Source organism: Chrysemys picta, chromosome 1, assembly GCF_011386835.1.
Source record: "Chrysemys picta bellii isolate R12L10 chromosome 1, ASM1138683v2, whole genome shotgun sequence".
NCBI lineage: Eukaryota > Metazoa > Chordata > Testudines > Emydidae > Chrysemys > Chrysemys picta.
Window position 1 is genome coordinate 239,070,705 of NC_088791.1, and position 15,374 is coordinate 239,086,078.

At 42.5% G+C, this 15,374-nt stretch overlaps 1 protein-coding gene across 32 annotated transcripts in view; it reads left to right on the forward strand.

Moving 5' to 3' along the window:
* Window positions 1–15,374, forward strand: part of IL1R1 (interleukin 1 receptor type 1) — a 77,928-nt gene that overhangs the window by 25,909 nt on the left and 36,645 nt on the right. For 10 of the 32 annotated variants that reach the window (XM_065580911.1, XM_065580913.1, XM_065580912.1 and 7 more), the window contains exons 3-4: window positions 3,804–3,998; window positions 13,961–14,044. The gene's annotated coding sequence lies outside the window, so the exon portion shown is untranslated. Of the gene's footprint in view, window positions 1–979; window positions 1,196–1,259; window positions 1,824–3,803; window positions 3,999–13,960; window positions 14,045–15,374 lie in introns of those variants that run through there. The other 22 variants (XM_065580915.1, XM_065580917.1, XM_024108791.3 and 19 more) reach the window with 15 other exon arrangements.

Here is a 15,374-nt window from a genome sequence, read left to right on the forward strand (position 1 = left end):
GTAAGTATCTAGTTCTACACAGGGTTTTTTTTGGGTCTTTGAAGTAAGCTGAGCACTTTTAGTAAAGTCTGTTTAATAAGCATTCCCCACTGTGTGTCATATTTAGGCTTCAAGTATCAGAGGGGTAGCCGTGTTAGTCTGAATCTGTAAAAAGCAACAGAGGGTCCTGTGGCACCTTTAAGCCTAACAGAAGTATTGGGAGCATAAGCTTTCATGGGTAAGAACCTCACTTCTTAAGATGCAAGTAATGGAAATTTCCAGAGGCAGGTATAAATCCGTATTGGAAATAACGAGGTTAGTTCAATCAGGGAGGGTGAGGTGCTCTGCTAGCAGTTGAGGTGTGAACACCAAGGGAGGAGAAACTGCAGTAGCTCGGAGGACACAAGAACTCTTTTTTTTTTTCTGTGAATTTTTCACACTCATCCCCTGAAGCGATGTACCCAGGTTGACCTAAATTTTAAAAGTAGACCAATGCTAAATATCGTTAAATCAAACTGATAATTACTCAAGAAGCATTTTTCTTTCTTTGCCATCTGTCAGGTTGGATACAGAAATATTTTTATCAGTTTGTGTGTGTACAGTGGAAAATTGGTCCAATAGATCTTGCCTCACTCACCTTGTCTCTCTAATATCCTGGGCTCAACAGGGCTACACCTCCACTGCATTCAGTGAAACTAGAGTGACCAGACAGCAAATGTGAAAAATTGGGACGGGGTGGGGGGTAATAGGATCCTATATAAGAAAAAGACCCAAAAATCGGGACTGTCCCTATAAAATCGGGACATCTGGTTACCCTAAGTGAAACTGACATTTATCGGATACAAATCAAATCGTGCCAAGCCTAGTCATGTTTTTACTAATATAACCTCATAAGGGGAGCAGATGCTCTGCCTTCCACTTATAAAGCACTGTAAGGAAGTGTAGCATTACAGGGGATGGGACTGGGCTGCATTGGATGCAAGGGGACAGCCTGTGGGGTGCGGGAGAAGCAGTTTGGGGAGGAAAGGAAGGAGGGGAAACAGACGCAGCAGCCAAGGGCACGAAGCAGATCCTCCTCTCCCTCCCCCCCCCCCCTTCTAGCCTCTGGGCTGTGGAGCTCCTGCTTTTCCCTGCCCGCTGGAGCTGCACTTAACCTCAGCTCCGCCTAGTGAAGGGCTGGGAACAATTCAGCGCCCTCAGCCTGGACTGGAGTGAGGTACCTGAGTGCGGGGCGCAGGGCCAGGGACGGGCTGGGCCCTCCACGCAGCGATGCCCCCACTCTGGGGTGCTCCGTGCACGGCTGCCGGGCGGTGGCGGGGCCGCCGCCGCGGCCGGGCTGAGGACCTAGAGCGCAGGCCGGGGGGGCCGCCTGGTGCGGAGGGACGCTCGCTGGGGCGGGGCCGGGCTCCTTGCTCAGTGGGGGCGGAGTGTCCGGGGCTGCAGCGAGCCGGCTGGTACTGCCGGCGGGGCCCGGACGGAGCTGGTGGAGGTAAGGGGGTGGCGGGGCTGGGAGCTCGCAGCGCCGGGGGGCCCGCCCGGGGTTTGGGGAGGAGGCGTCTCTGCCGAGCCGCGGGTGAGCCAGAGCCGGGCTGTCCCCAGCCTTGCTCCCTACCTCTGCCCCGCCGCTCCTCTCCCTTGAACTCCCTCCTTCCCCAGCCCCCCAAGAGAAGCCCCAGGTGCCTGGGCTCCCGGGAAGCAGCGGGAGCCCTTAGAGCAGTTGTGGAGCGCGGGCAGGGGGGCTGCCCTGAGACCTTGCAACATCTGCAGCAGAGCCTCTCCTCTGCGGGAACTGTTGTGATCTAGCTGAAAGCAGGCTGGCTGAGAAACGCCTCTGGATGCCAGAAGTTAGTATTGATGCTGGCACTAGGGGTGGCCTGCACCCCCTGGCTTGAAGTGGTTCCCATCGTATATAGATAGGGTGGGTTTACAGGTTTGGCTCAATGGCTCTCAGCACCCCCACTATACAAATTGTTCCAGCACCCCTGGAAGCCAGTGGATTTCTTCCTTTTTTCATTTGCAGAGCCCTAAAAAATTTCAGGTAGCGGTACGGACCCATTTGGAAATCATAGACATAGTCTGCAGACTCTCAGGGGTCCTTGGACCACAGGTTGAAAACCACTGCCATAAGCTACAGCTCTGTGGGTTGTTACCCTGGAGCTTCACACCCAGGAGCTGTGTATCTATCTGCTTATCCTTGTGTGCAGGGGTTAATTAATTTACTGCATGCTTACATCACCTTGCCTGTCAAATTGGTGGCAAGTGAAATTATGTAGGATAGGGTGCATCACCAACAGAAGAATGCATTAACTGGTTTGATTAGGGACTGGCCCTTATAAATAATTTCACAAAAATCGATGCCATTTCTTGAACTTTTTTTAACTTCTCATCAGTACAAGGCAATATGGAGGAGGGGTGTCAGGATTTAGTGTCTCTGTGACTGTTTTATTTTAGAATAGATGCCATTAAATCAGTTGAAATTTAGCTTCTTTCTGAAACCAGGCTTTTTCGTTTTCATATTTCAGTATTTGATGTTAGTTTCTAGACCAATTTCTTACTGTTGTCCCCAAATGCTACTTATCAATCAAACTGGATGTCTCTAATGGTAAAGAATATCATGTAAAAAGATGTTTAGGGAAATAATGGATATGTGCAAACAGATACTAACACTGTCAAGTTTTCAAAGTTGTGTATTTTGTCACCTTGTGAATTGCTACTTTGATTTACAGAGAGCAGCTCTGTTTCTGCACTGACTTCAGTGTAGTATGTCTCAATTGTTAATAGGAACTGCCACATTTCTTGTCTGGAGCCACAAATTTGGATACAGTGCTTGCTCTTGTAAACAGTAGAATACTAGGTTTTGAGTCTGGAAACTCAGTGTCTAGTACAGCTGTGGGAAAAACTGATTTTTTTGGTTTACAGACAGTTCCAAAAAAACCCAGAAATTCTGCTTGACTAAAACCAATTCGCATTTTTTTGTGAATTGAAAAAGGAATGGAATGTTAAATGGAATATTTTATTTTGTTTTGGGGGCATTTTTAACCTTTGGCTTTTTAAAATAAAAGCAAAGGAAATGAAGGGTTAGATTAATAAAACTGGTGATGTCAGGTCTTCCTTTGTACTAATAGCCTAGTTGTTAAGGAACTCACCTGGGATGTGAGAAACCCAGACATGAATTCCTGCTAAGGAGCAGAGACTGGAGCTGGGGTCTTCCCCCTCTTAAGTGAGTGCCCTAACCTTGGGCAACAGAGACATCCTCACTCTTTCTGTGAATCTAGCTCACCCAGTTTTTTTCAAATTTGCAACTAGCTTTGGTGACCTGAAACTATATTTTTCAGTGAATAAACTATTCAGTCAAAAATTTTGATCCATTTCAAGTGTCTGGGTTAAATTTGGTTGTATTTTAGTTGAATTTATTATTTGTTTTGGATTTGATTTGTATGTTTGCATGACTAGGGTGTCTTTGTTTATTATTTTTTGGTTTTACTGATTATAAAGCATTAGATTCCTTGCTAGTCAGTGATTTTTATTTTAGGTTTGCATTGTCTACTTACAAATAATATATGACTGTGCTCAAACACAGGTAGGAAATCATGTTTAGAAAGTAAAATTGTAGCAGTACTGCACTCTTTCCATGTAACGTTTGGAAGTATTTGTCAGAGGAAATGGCACAAATTTTGGAATTAACCTTTGAAATCCCCTAAAAATCACTAGAAATCATATATTTGAAATGACTAATAAGGAGACTTAATTTTGATTAACTGACAGTGATCCAGGATCTGAAGTTGTCCTTAATACTTTACTACTTTCTTTGCTATGTTGTCCAGTGTATGCAAATAAGTCCAGAATGCTGAATCTGTAACAAGATATATTGGAATGATACTTATTTGAAAAAAGAAGTCATTCTAACTGACGTATACATAATTTATGCTGTCACTTTGAAGTTGACTATATAATGACTGATGCAAGGAGAGGTGGAAGCAAGGGAGTTCCTGCTACAAGAGACAACCACCCCAAAAAAAGTGAGTAACTCCAGTTTGACTTTGACTCTGCCTCTACTCATAGTTGTCCCAGAAAAGTCAGCAGTGTGAAACTGAAATGACTTTTAACAATCAGACTGAATACTGGCAATGAAATCTATCAGTTGTGTTAATTTTCCACTTCTGCTTGGCAAAGCACTGAGCATAGTCCGTGCAAACTCAGGAGACAACAATGTATTGGCTTACATTTGTAAGATTATTTTTAACCATAAGAGCTAAAAATTCAGTATTTTAAACGAATACTGCAATTTTCCAGAAAAGTATAGCATAGGCCCTTACACTCACTAGAGACAGCATCACACTAGCCACTAGCAAGTGGATTTTGTCAATCTCCAGTATCAAGTATTGTTTAGAGTGAGGTATTGGTGGGGTAAGAGATTGTCAGGTTTCCATATGCAGATCTGCCAGTGCACATCAAATTTGACAAGCAACTCTGTTATTCCAGTCTTGGGTCTCTCTTGGGCAGCATTATCATTTGTTTTAAAAATGGTTTGTGGTGATGAGATATTGTCTAGAAGCCAGACTGAGCCCATAAAATTAGTGTCATTTCCAGCCATGGCCATCTATGGGAATCTATCCCAAATGTGTAGGATTTCCTCAGGGACTTTAGCAAAAATCTGAGTCTCTTCGCCCCCCCCCCCCCCATTTCTATATTAGTCTCAGAAGAGAGTGTTTCTAAAGCAAGTTAAGACTGGTGAGTGATGATGTGCGTACCTCTCATATCAATTGCAAAATCAAAACATTTAAAAGCAGGGAAGTTAACAGGACTCTCCAAATCTCAAGTGGCCAGCATGATAAAACCACCATTTACCACAGAAAATAAAGTTAATTTAATCTTTAATTCAGACCTATGGATATTTTAAAATGTATCTTTATCTAAATGTTTTTTCTTAAGAGATATTGGTAAGTGGGAAATACTGCTCTGCTGTATAATTTTTGGGGTAAATTATTTGTAATGGCTGTTCCTTGAGAAGAATACAAGTAGTTTAATAGGTTAGGGATACTCTCCCAAGTTCTGCCCACTTGATGCCAAAATGAGGTACTGCATGGCTTAAAGTTTGGCAATGCACAGGAGGTTATTGATGGCTTTGCATAGATGGGGTTCCCAACTGTGGCTATTGATGGGACACACATTCCTATTCTACGCCAACCATATCACGCCAAAATCTTTGGATATGTCTGCATTGCAATTGGTAGGTGTGATTGCAGGATGTGTAGACATACCTAAGCTAGCTTTGCTGTAGCTCAGCGGTTCTGCAACTTTTGTACTGGTGACCTCTTTCACATAGCAAGCCTCTGAGTGTGACCCCCCCCTTATAAATTAAAACCACTTGTTTATATATTTAACACCATTATAAATGCTGGAGGCAAAGTGGGGTTTGGGGTGGAGGCTGACAGCTTGCGAACCCCCCATGTAATAACCTCATGACCCCCTGAGGGGTCCCGACCCCCAGTTTGAGAACCCCTGATCTAGCTAGGTCAAAAGTGGCTCAAATAACAATAGTAGTGAAGCCGTGGCAGCATAACCTGGGAACATCATAAAGTTTGAGCCACTTTAGACCTAGCTAGATCAAAGTTAGTTCAGGTATGTTTACACATGCTGCAATCACACCTCCCAGTTGCAGTATAGAAAGACTGTATCAGCAGGAATGGGTATCTCTCCATCGTGCTGCGAGGCCTGATTTATCACCATGGAAGCTTCACCTGTAGTACCAGAACTTTTGCCGAGACTAGTGCTGTATTGGTTTACCTGGGGAAAGCTTCCAATAATTTTAAAAAGGAATCAATCACAAACAATTTTTTCCCCCTTCTGAGTAATTGGCAGGGATCCTATAACCTTGTTTGGTAAGGTATATCAAGGACCTCATGCCTTTGTGACCTTGAAAGAGTATTTCTTTTTCCTGGTGTGGGATTATCTTGAGCACAAACAAGACAAGACTGTCAATATTCATGAATATCTTCCCTCATAGTGAGCCACCATCCTAGAGTGGACAACTGTTGGAGGGTCTTTTCAGTTCCCTGATGTCCTCCCATGGGGGAATCCTGAACCAAACGGATGAGCTCTCTTCTTAGAGCTGTAGGCACTGGCCACATCTTTGGTGTACATTCCAATCCCATCAATTATTTCAAAATTTCCTTCAAAGGATTTGTAAGGTGAATTCTCAGGCAGAGCATTATTCCCAATCCAGCCTGCACCTACAACTCCTTGAGTCATTAACCCAGACATTTATTAAATAGTCTGACTGAAAACCTGATCCAGCCATGTCAAGGTTCAGGATGTTATTCAAATTTAAGAGAATTTCTTGAATTCTCTTAGATTTGGAATAACATCCTGAACCCTTTCCTTTTAGGAGGCCACAGGTGCTTGATTAAGGATGTCTTTTACTATAATTGATTACACACTGACAGATCTTTTCCTGCTGCTCCTTACTTAGCCAGCCAGTCTGGTTTCTGTTTTTGGATGGCACATGGATCAGTTTTACTGTGAGCCTTAGCCTTTTTAATCAAAAGGGGCTTTTGTAAACAAAAGGCTAACTCAACCATATTAGATACTAAAATAGGGTATTTTATCATGGAGCCATCAGTAGAGGTAAAACCACTTCTAAGCCAAAAGGGTAAAAAGTCTGTTAAGGAGTTGTACACCCAAACAGTGTCTGAATACAGTATAACTGCATAATCTTCCAGCTATGCATCTCTCTTTGGGACATGGCTCATGTAATTCTGGAATCACAAAGGGTTCTTTCCCCAAATCCTTTACCACTGTTTGACAAATCAACTTGTTAGTCAAATCTAAAATTAACCTTTGCTTCATCAGAAAATCTGCTCCCAACAGGCTTTGTGGTTTTGGTAATTTTGCCAGAGTAAACACATGAGTCCTGCATAAAACTCCTATGCGGGCTATCAGTGGGTGTGATAGGCTCTTTCATAAAGGTTTCAAGAAATATGACTCCTCTTCCTGCCAACGGTGACATGACTGGGTGAGGGTCATATAATACAGATATATTTGCATCTATATCAACAATGAACATTACCTTGTGACCTCTTATGAGAGCTGATACAGTTAGTCTCCCTGCTCTGTCTGTATATAAGGAGGATATTATATGACATGATGGAATCTGGTGGTGTGGTTGTGAATGTGTGAATACTCTCCCCCTCACCTTACTTAGTTTCTGGAGTCACCGGCCTGGTTAACTGGTCCAGAAAACCAGGTATCCCATTCCATTAGAGAGGAGGAAGCTACTGGGTTTCTGATTACTCTTCCTCATTAGGATCCAGTTGCTTGTGTAACCACTTCAATTCCTTCACTTGAGCTACAAAGGCCACATTCATATGGCGAATGTCTGCTATTGTTTCATCTCATTGATTCAGGGATCAGATTGGGCAGGGGCCCACAGGCTCCATTGATCTTCCCCCCAAAATGACTTAGGAGTTTTTGAATCTTGATTTAGTGAAGGATTAGGGTTTTAACAGGCCATAGGACTGATTAGGTTCATAAGAGATGTTTCAGAGTAGCAGCCGTGTTAGTCTGTATCCGCAAAAAGAAGAACAGGAGTACTTGTGGCACCGTAGAGACTAACAAATTTATTAGAGCATAAGCTTTCGTGGACTACAGCCCACTTCTTCGGATGCATCCGAAGAAGTGGGCTGTAGTCCACGAAAGCTTATGCTCTAATAAATTTGTTAGTCTCTAAGGTGCCACAAGTACTCCTGTTCATAAGAGAGTTTCTGTGCTCTAAGCTTCTGGTTTTTAAACCTTGGCAGGAGCCTATGTTGGAGCTGACTGGCAGCTTTTTGTTGTTGTCTGAGACTGAGAAGTCTCAAACCTCCACTCCATTGGTCAAGACTTGGTTGCTGGAGCATGGCTGGGTGCTTCAACCCATTCACCTCCTGCTGCAGCTACAGGAAGCTTTCTGTTTTTACCCCTCGTTGGCTGCACAGTCTCTTCAATGACTATCTCAGCAGCTTTGGCCATCAGCTCACACATTTGGGTCAGTGTTGATTCCTTGTTCATATGGAAACCTTCTTTCTTTTTAATAGGCAAAACATTATTAATTAACAAATCCACTTATTCAGGACAACTAACATCCCCTTGCATGTTAGTGCTATCCCAGGCTACAGCTATCTTTTCATGATAGGCATGAGGAAGCCTCTTTCTTTTAATATTTGCGAACTGTGCAATCACAGCCTGTACTGGATATAAAATCTCTTCCAATTTATCCAGCATTTCAGCAAAATCCTTAGCTCCTGACTGAAAATGTGGTGGGAGAGCATACCATAAAGAAGGCTCCCCGTCATTTGTAAAACCTTACATCAATACCTATTATCCGATTGAAACATTTGACTATTACTCACAGTTCTCCTAGTGTGCAGGGCAATTAGATCACCCTTTTAAAACAGATCAACATTTTTAGCTACCAAAGCCAATGTTTTAACTTCCACTACTGCCACAGGACAATGTCCATCATTTGATCCCTCTGGATCTTCCCTTTCTGCTTTTGAGGTATTACTGTTTAATACCCTATCTGGGGAAGATAGGCTGGGGGTTTGAAAATGAGACACTTGCGCTATACCATATTCTGCATACAAAGGGTTACAAAATCCACTCCCATTCCAACTATCTAGTAGTGCTCTTGCTGTTTCACAAACAGTAGTAGATTGCAGGTTGTTTTGTTCAGCAGTATTAAAAAAAATCTCATAATTTGAAGGGAAGGAGCATTTGGTGTTGCTAACACTTAGCCCACAGGATCAAGGACAAGGTAATCTGCTCTAAAATCTGGAACAGAAACCCTCGTTGCTCCAGCAACAAAATCACAGGTTTTATCACAATCCAAACTGTCTTCACTTGAGCTGCTCTCTGCGTCAGAATCTATTTGATTTCTCAGTCTTTGAGTTGTGGGCTTGGTCAACACTCTACTTTACTTTTGTCCCAGTTCCTCCTCTGGCTTATCTCCCTGGGAAATCAGAGTGTCAGGTTTAATCTCTGACAAATCTTCCCTAAAAACTGAGTATCTTCCTTCATTTCCAAAACTATCCAATCATCTTCTAAAACCGGAGTGCCTATACTAAAAATCTGTCTCCCTTCCTGTAAAACAGCACGAAGCTCAGCCAACTCCCTCTGTGTGGCTGTGTTAGGAATCTCTAACTCTTGGGCACGATCCTATTCAAATTCATTAGATGCTCCAACATTGAGGTCCTCTGCCTGGTTTGTAATATTTTTAATCTCCCTTATAACTAACTTGTGTTGCTCTACTTTTTGCCTAAACTGTATCTCTAAAGAAGTCCACAGTAACAACAAACAGTCATTGCTGCTTTCTTTAAATCTTTGCTATTAACTTTCTGCTATTATTAGCCTTTATTTAAACAAAGTACACACAAACCCAAAGGGATCTTGCCAGTCTGCTAAGTTTACCATGGTGTCCATACCTCCCCCATGACCAGCAATAGAAGACTTAAAAAAGTCATTTAAATTATTTGTTTACTCTTCCTTTAGAGTTTCTTGTACCACTAGATCCTGAAGAGGCATTCCCCATTCAGTGCATTTTACTAGAGTAAAAACTGGTTTCTTTAATGTTATGTACTCTTGGAACATTAAAGTTCATATGTCAGCAACCTGACTCAGTTTCCCCAATATCCTTATTTGAATCTTTGGATTCTCTTTGGCCTGGAATCAATGCAGGTAGAGGGAAGGTGCATAATCACTGGATGTTTCCCAGTGGTCCTTTAGATTATTTTAAGAATCAAAGGGTAGGTGATCAATCCCCACCCAGTATCCTATTTAGGGTCTTCAGTGACCCTGGACTGGAATCAAATTTTTTTTCCGATGAAGAGAAAAAGTGCTTCGACTTCCTAAGCATCCGTTTGTGCGCCTTAATGATGGTAACCTATCATCTTTCAAATACCCCTCTTAGAGTCTTCAGTCTTTTTTTCTAGACTGGAATCAATACAGGTGGGGGTAGAGAGGCACGATCACTTCCTACACACCCCTTCAGTTCTGGGAAATGTAAGCGGAAGGAAGAAACATGGTCAACTTTCTAAACACCTCTTTGGCAGCCGAATAAGATGCCCTTGTGGAGGTCTTTGGCCTGTTTGTGGGTTGGATTTTTAAATAAGTGATAAATTACCTTATATGGGGTCTTTGGCTTCTCTGTGAGCCAGAATTAAGAAGGGGGTAGGAAACGCGGTCAACCCTGTCCCCCTGTTTGGCACCAGAATCAAAGGCTAGTGTGCTGTCACCAGCCTTAGATTTTCTCTGAGACTTCCATCTCTCTGGCCAGTCCCTACAGCCTATTTAAATTTGTGGGGGATGCAAGACCCAAGTTTAACTGCTTGTCGGTATCTGGCTGTTCTTGGGTGGTCTCGGATCTATGTCCTTGAGCCAGTACGGGGTTTCTATAACTTTTAATACCACCAAAAATCAAATCATATATTTCAAAATCAGTTCTTTTGTATAACACTAAAAATATTTTAACTGCAGTTGCTCACAAGAGACGAAAACAATTCCACAGTCTATTTCAAAACAATCTTGCAACTGTGTTACAAAACTTAAGGATTCTAAGTGAAGTGAGAAGCAAGAACTGCTCTTTAAAGTCTTCCTGACTTTCCCACTTCCCAATGAACCCCCAAATCACTCAGTCATAAACTTCACAGTCCTAGGTTTTGGCACTAATTGTAATCTTAGATTTATATGTTCCCAATTAATATTTTAAAAATAAGGAATAAAACCAAACTGAATTTTTTAAGGTTTGAGCCTCCAGGATGATTAGAGATAATTTAATGTAATTTTACTGGAGGAATGTGAATGATGCCATGAGTGATCAAATTAAAAACTTTGCTTAACCGACTTGTATATAAAATAAAAAAGCATTGCAATATAACCATACGTTGCATTGATACTCCCATTTTAAGATGAACTGATGCATTTAGGGGTAATCGCTTCCTAAATGAGAACAGGTGTAATCTTTTCTCTAATGGTAACTTGATGGTGGATGGGTGCACCTAATCTGGAATCAGCGTATTTTTCTCTTTTTATAATAAAATATACCCCCCCTTAATTAATTAGCATTAAATCCACCTTTTACCATATCTGTATTTCCGCTACCATAATTACATATTTTCTACTTTCTCACTGGCTTTTCAACACTAAATGTCATCCTAATTAACATCTCACAAATGCCATAGAAATAACTATCAATATAGATAGCATTTTCCAAAATATTAACATTTTATTTAAAACACTTGTAAAAACCAGCTAGGACTAAAACTTGTTTACATGTTTGGCTATGTCCTAACTTATCTTCAGCTTGCCTCCAAATTGTCTCACTTCACTTTACTCCTTATTTTCCCAGGCCTTGCTTGACTATTGTCAAGGCTACTTTTAAGAAATAGATTTTTGGGCCTACTTACATTTCTATATAAACATAAACAAGCATCATCTCTATTGGCTACGTGGAAGAGAAACCGATTGTCTACAGATTATCTGCTCCTGAAAACTCCAGTTCAAAGACCTCCAAACTATAGAAAGGAGGGACTGAACTTTTCATGCAGGTGCTAGTTCTCAGCTAAGGCTGTTTTGAACTTGTGACCACAAGAGAGACTCCTCTGTGGGGGTGTGTGTGCCAGAGCTCATATTGAAGACAGTTGGGGTGATTTCTGGTAAGCTTATTAGCATATGTGCAGATTCTTTTATTGTTTTTAACACGTTTTCTCTGTAGTGCTTATGCCCTAAGAATAAATATGCCTGCTTAGAAAGTGCTGTGTGGTAACTTGTAACTGTGGCATCGCACTATTAACAGTTTCTAAAGAGAAAGCAAGCACACCTGTTTAGGCATACTATCTTTTGTTGGAAATAACTCAGTGAAGCTAGGGAACTCTTCTTCAGCCTGGAAATCTGTGGTCGGGAAGAGGAGAGATGCAGGTCTCCACCCAATAAAGGCAACAGTTAGGGAGCTGGAACCCTGAGAGTGGGGGCCCTTGCTCAACTACTAAGGGTATGTCTACACTGCAATTAAAACCCCGCTGGCTGGCCCGTGCCAGCTGACTCGGGCTAAGGAGCTATTTAATTGCAGTGTAGACGTTCAGACTTGGGCTGAAGCCTGAGGCCAATGTTTACACCACAATATGCTCCTGTGATAAACTCAAATATTAATAAAGTTATTATTGCTATTGAGCCACCTAATAGAACAAGGATTGGCAACCTTTGGCACGCGGCTCGCCAGGGTAAGCACCCTGGTGGGCCAGGCCAGTTTGTTTACCTGCTGCGTCCACAGGTTCAGCCGATCGCGGCTCCCACTGGCCGCGGTTGCTGCTCCAGGCCAATGGGGGCGGTGGGAAGCGGCGCCAGCACATCCCTTGGCCCGTGCCGCTTCCTGCAGCCCCCATTGGCCTGGGATGGCGAACCGCAGCCAGTGGGAGCTGCAATTGGCTGAACCTGCGGACACGGCAGGTAAACAGCCTGGTCCGCCAGGGTGCTTACCCTGGCGAGCCACGTGCCAAAGGTTGCCGAGCCCTGTAATAGAACAAGGTTTAGACGGAAGATCTTTAGTGCAATCAGATTAGGTATCTGAAGAAACATTGAGTTATTGGCATATCTAGATCTTGCTGTTTTTGTGGAATGCTATTTCTAGTACTTTTTGTGTTGTGCTCTTATAATTACAGCAGAATATAATCTTGTTTAGTCATATACATTGGGTCATTTAATTGAATTTAAGATCTCTAAGCACTGTGAGCTGTTGCAGGAGTGTGGGAGCTGCAGGAACTAGGGATTTCTTTCCTCCTTCCTGGATCTTCTAAACCTTCTAAGCTTCTCTTCCTGATCCCAGCAGCATCTGCAGCACTTTGAACTTCAAGAAAGTTATTTTCCCTCTATCTGTTATAGTCACAAACAGAATTAGCTGTTTTCATTGTAAAAATACATTTCTGCAGTGTTTCATTGTTCACTGTATCAGAAATGCAGCTTATCCTACTGTGACTGGATCTAGCCATCATATTTCAGCAAGTCTGGCATTTAAATTAACAACTTGTTGAAGTGAATGGAGGAAACTGATACTTCCTTAGTAGTAACATTGCTGGCTGATTGCAAGCAATGCTTTACCGCGTTATATCCGAATTCGTGTTATATCGGGTCGCGTTATATTGGGGTAGAGGTGTATCTAGGTGTGAAAGCTTAAAGTGCTAAGGGCTTGTCTAAACACAAAAACTGCACGAGTATAAATAAAATCACTTTAAAACTGATTTTTGTTAAGCTTGTGCAAACCCCTATGTGAACAAACTTAAATCAGTTTGCTCCTGGTTTATATTGATCTAGCTTAATTTGGTAATTGAGCTAAATTATTTTCATAGATTAAGACCATAAGGAACAACTATCATCTCATTTGACCTCCTGCAAAACATAAGACAAAGAATCTTGCCCAATAACTTCTACATCACGCCCCTAATTTCTGCTTGAGCTATAGCATGTCTTTCAGGAAGACATCCTGTCTTGATTTAAATATGTCAAGTTAACCCGGTGCAATTTTTGTATATAGATCCCACTGGATTGTCTAGTTCATCATCATCTGGGGGGGGGGGAGGGGTGGCTTTCTCAGACAGTATGCTTTCACAGTCAGATTCTTTCTGTTTTTTCCCCTCCCCTTCCTGCTTTTGGTTGGCATTAACTCTGACACTTGTATAATGCCACTTTTTGCTAAATTGTTTCTCAGTAGTCATATTTAAAAATGAAGAATGTGGTGGTAGAGATGGCGTTCTTCGAGGTCTATACATGAACACCTGATCCAGTTTTACCCACAGGTTTATGGATCCACTGATTTTCAGATTTCCCTCCCCCCCTCCCCCCGAGTATCTTGCTCTATAGTACTGAAGATATTTCCTTGCCTTTGGAAATTTGTTATGCTCTTGTTTGCATAATCCATTTGACACTTTTGTAAGATTTATGTTTCTCTTTTCAGGTAAACCTAAATTTCAAGGATGGTGACCACCCCCTTGGCATATGTCAGGAAAAATACATAGAAGACAGCTAAATAAAGACTAAGGTATGAATATTTTCTCAAGCAACAAATCCAAAAGGAGGATGCATTTGGAAGTTGTTAAATTCTGTAATAGAGCCCTCAAGTTCTCTTGAATTAATCTTAGAATCAGGGCTGGCTCTACTGTTTTTGCCGCCCCAAGCAGTGCGCCGAATTGCCGCCGCGGATGGCGGGAGCAGTCCGTGCGCCACCTTAATGGCGCATGGCGGGGGCAGTCCGTGCGCCACCTTAATGGTGCATGGACTGCCCCCGCCGTCCGCGGTGGCAATTCGGCGCACTGCTTGGGGGCAAAAACACATGGACTGCCGCCCCTTGCAGATTACCGCCCCAAGCACCTGCTTGGAAGGCTGGTGTCTGGAGCCGGCCATGCCTAGAATCATAGAAATGCAGGGCTGGAAGAAATCTCGAGAGGTCATCAAGTCCAGCACTCTGCACTGAGGCAGGGTCAGGTAGACTATCCCTGACAAGTGTTTAACCTGTTCTTAAAAACCTCCAATGATGGGAGGATTCCAGCCAGGTTAGGGTTAGGGTTAGGGTCTAAGCCTATTCCAGTGGTTAACTGTCCTTCTAGTTAGAAAGTTTTTCATCATATCTAACCTCAATCTCCCTTGCTGCAGATTAAACCAATTTCTTCTTGTTCTACCTTCAGAATCTATTCATTATCTCCCATTGCTCAGAAATTTTTATTTTCCTCCCAAAACTTATTTGTGTGACTGTCACTAGAAAAGCTCAGATCCAGCAGTTGGCTGTTTGGTTTTGATTACATATTAAGATTTCACAAAACATTTCTTTAAAAAAAAATACTGTGGAGTCCAAAAATAAACATGAAACTTCCCTAGCTGAACAGAGAGTGAACTTGGGGGTGGGTGAATTCTGCTTCTTCTTCTACAGTGACCTAGGCAAACCATCTGCAGTAGTCTAGATCAGAGACTCCCAAACTGTGATCAGTGGAAAACTGGCAGATCACATAGTGCTGTTGTGTGTTTCCCTCTGACAAAAACAGAATGGTTAGGGAGGCAATTACATTAAAATAAATGTGTGATTAATTTAGCTAAAATGATGCAATATTTCCTTATTACTTGGAACGGAGGAGGTTGTCATAATGGGAAGGCGCAAGGCACTTGGAAGCTGGTTAACAGCAGATGCATTGGGAGGGGGCTTGATGTGCTTTGAGGTGAAGACTAATTCTAGAGAAAGCAGGCCTATGAGTTGGGGGAAAAATAGGAAGTTTTAGAGAGGAAGATTCAGGCCTTCGGAGCTGTGGGATCTGCTGGTCAGCATTGTTTTTTGTCAGAGAAACTTATAGAGGAAGCTCCTTCTATTCGCTGAGCTTGGT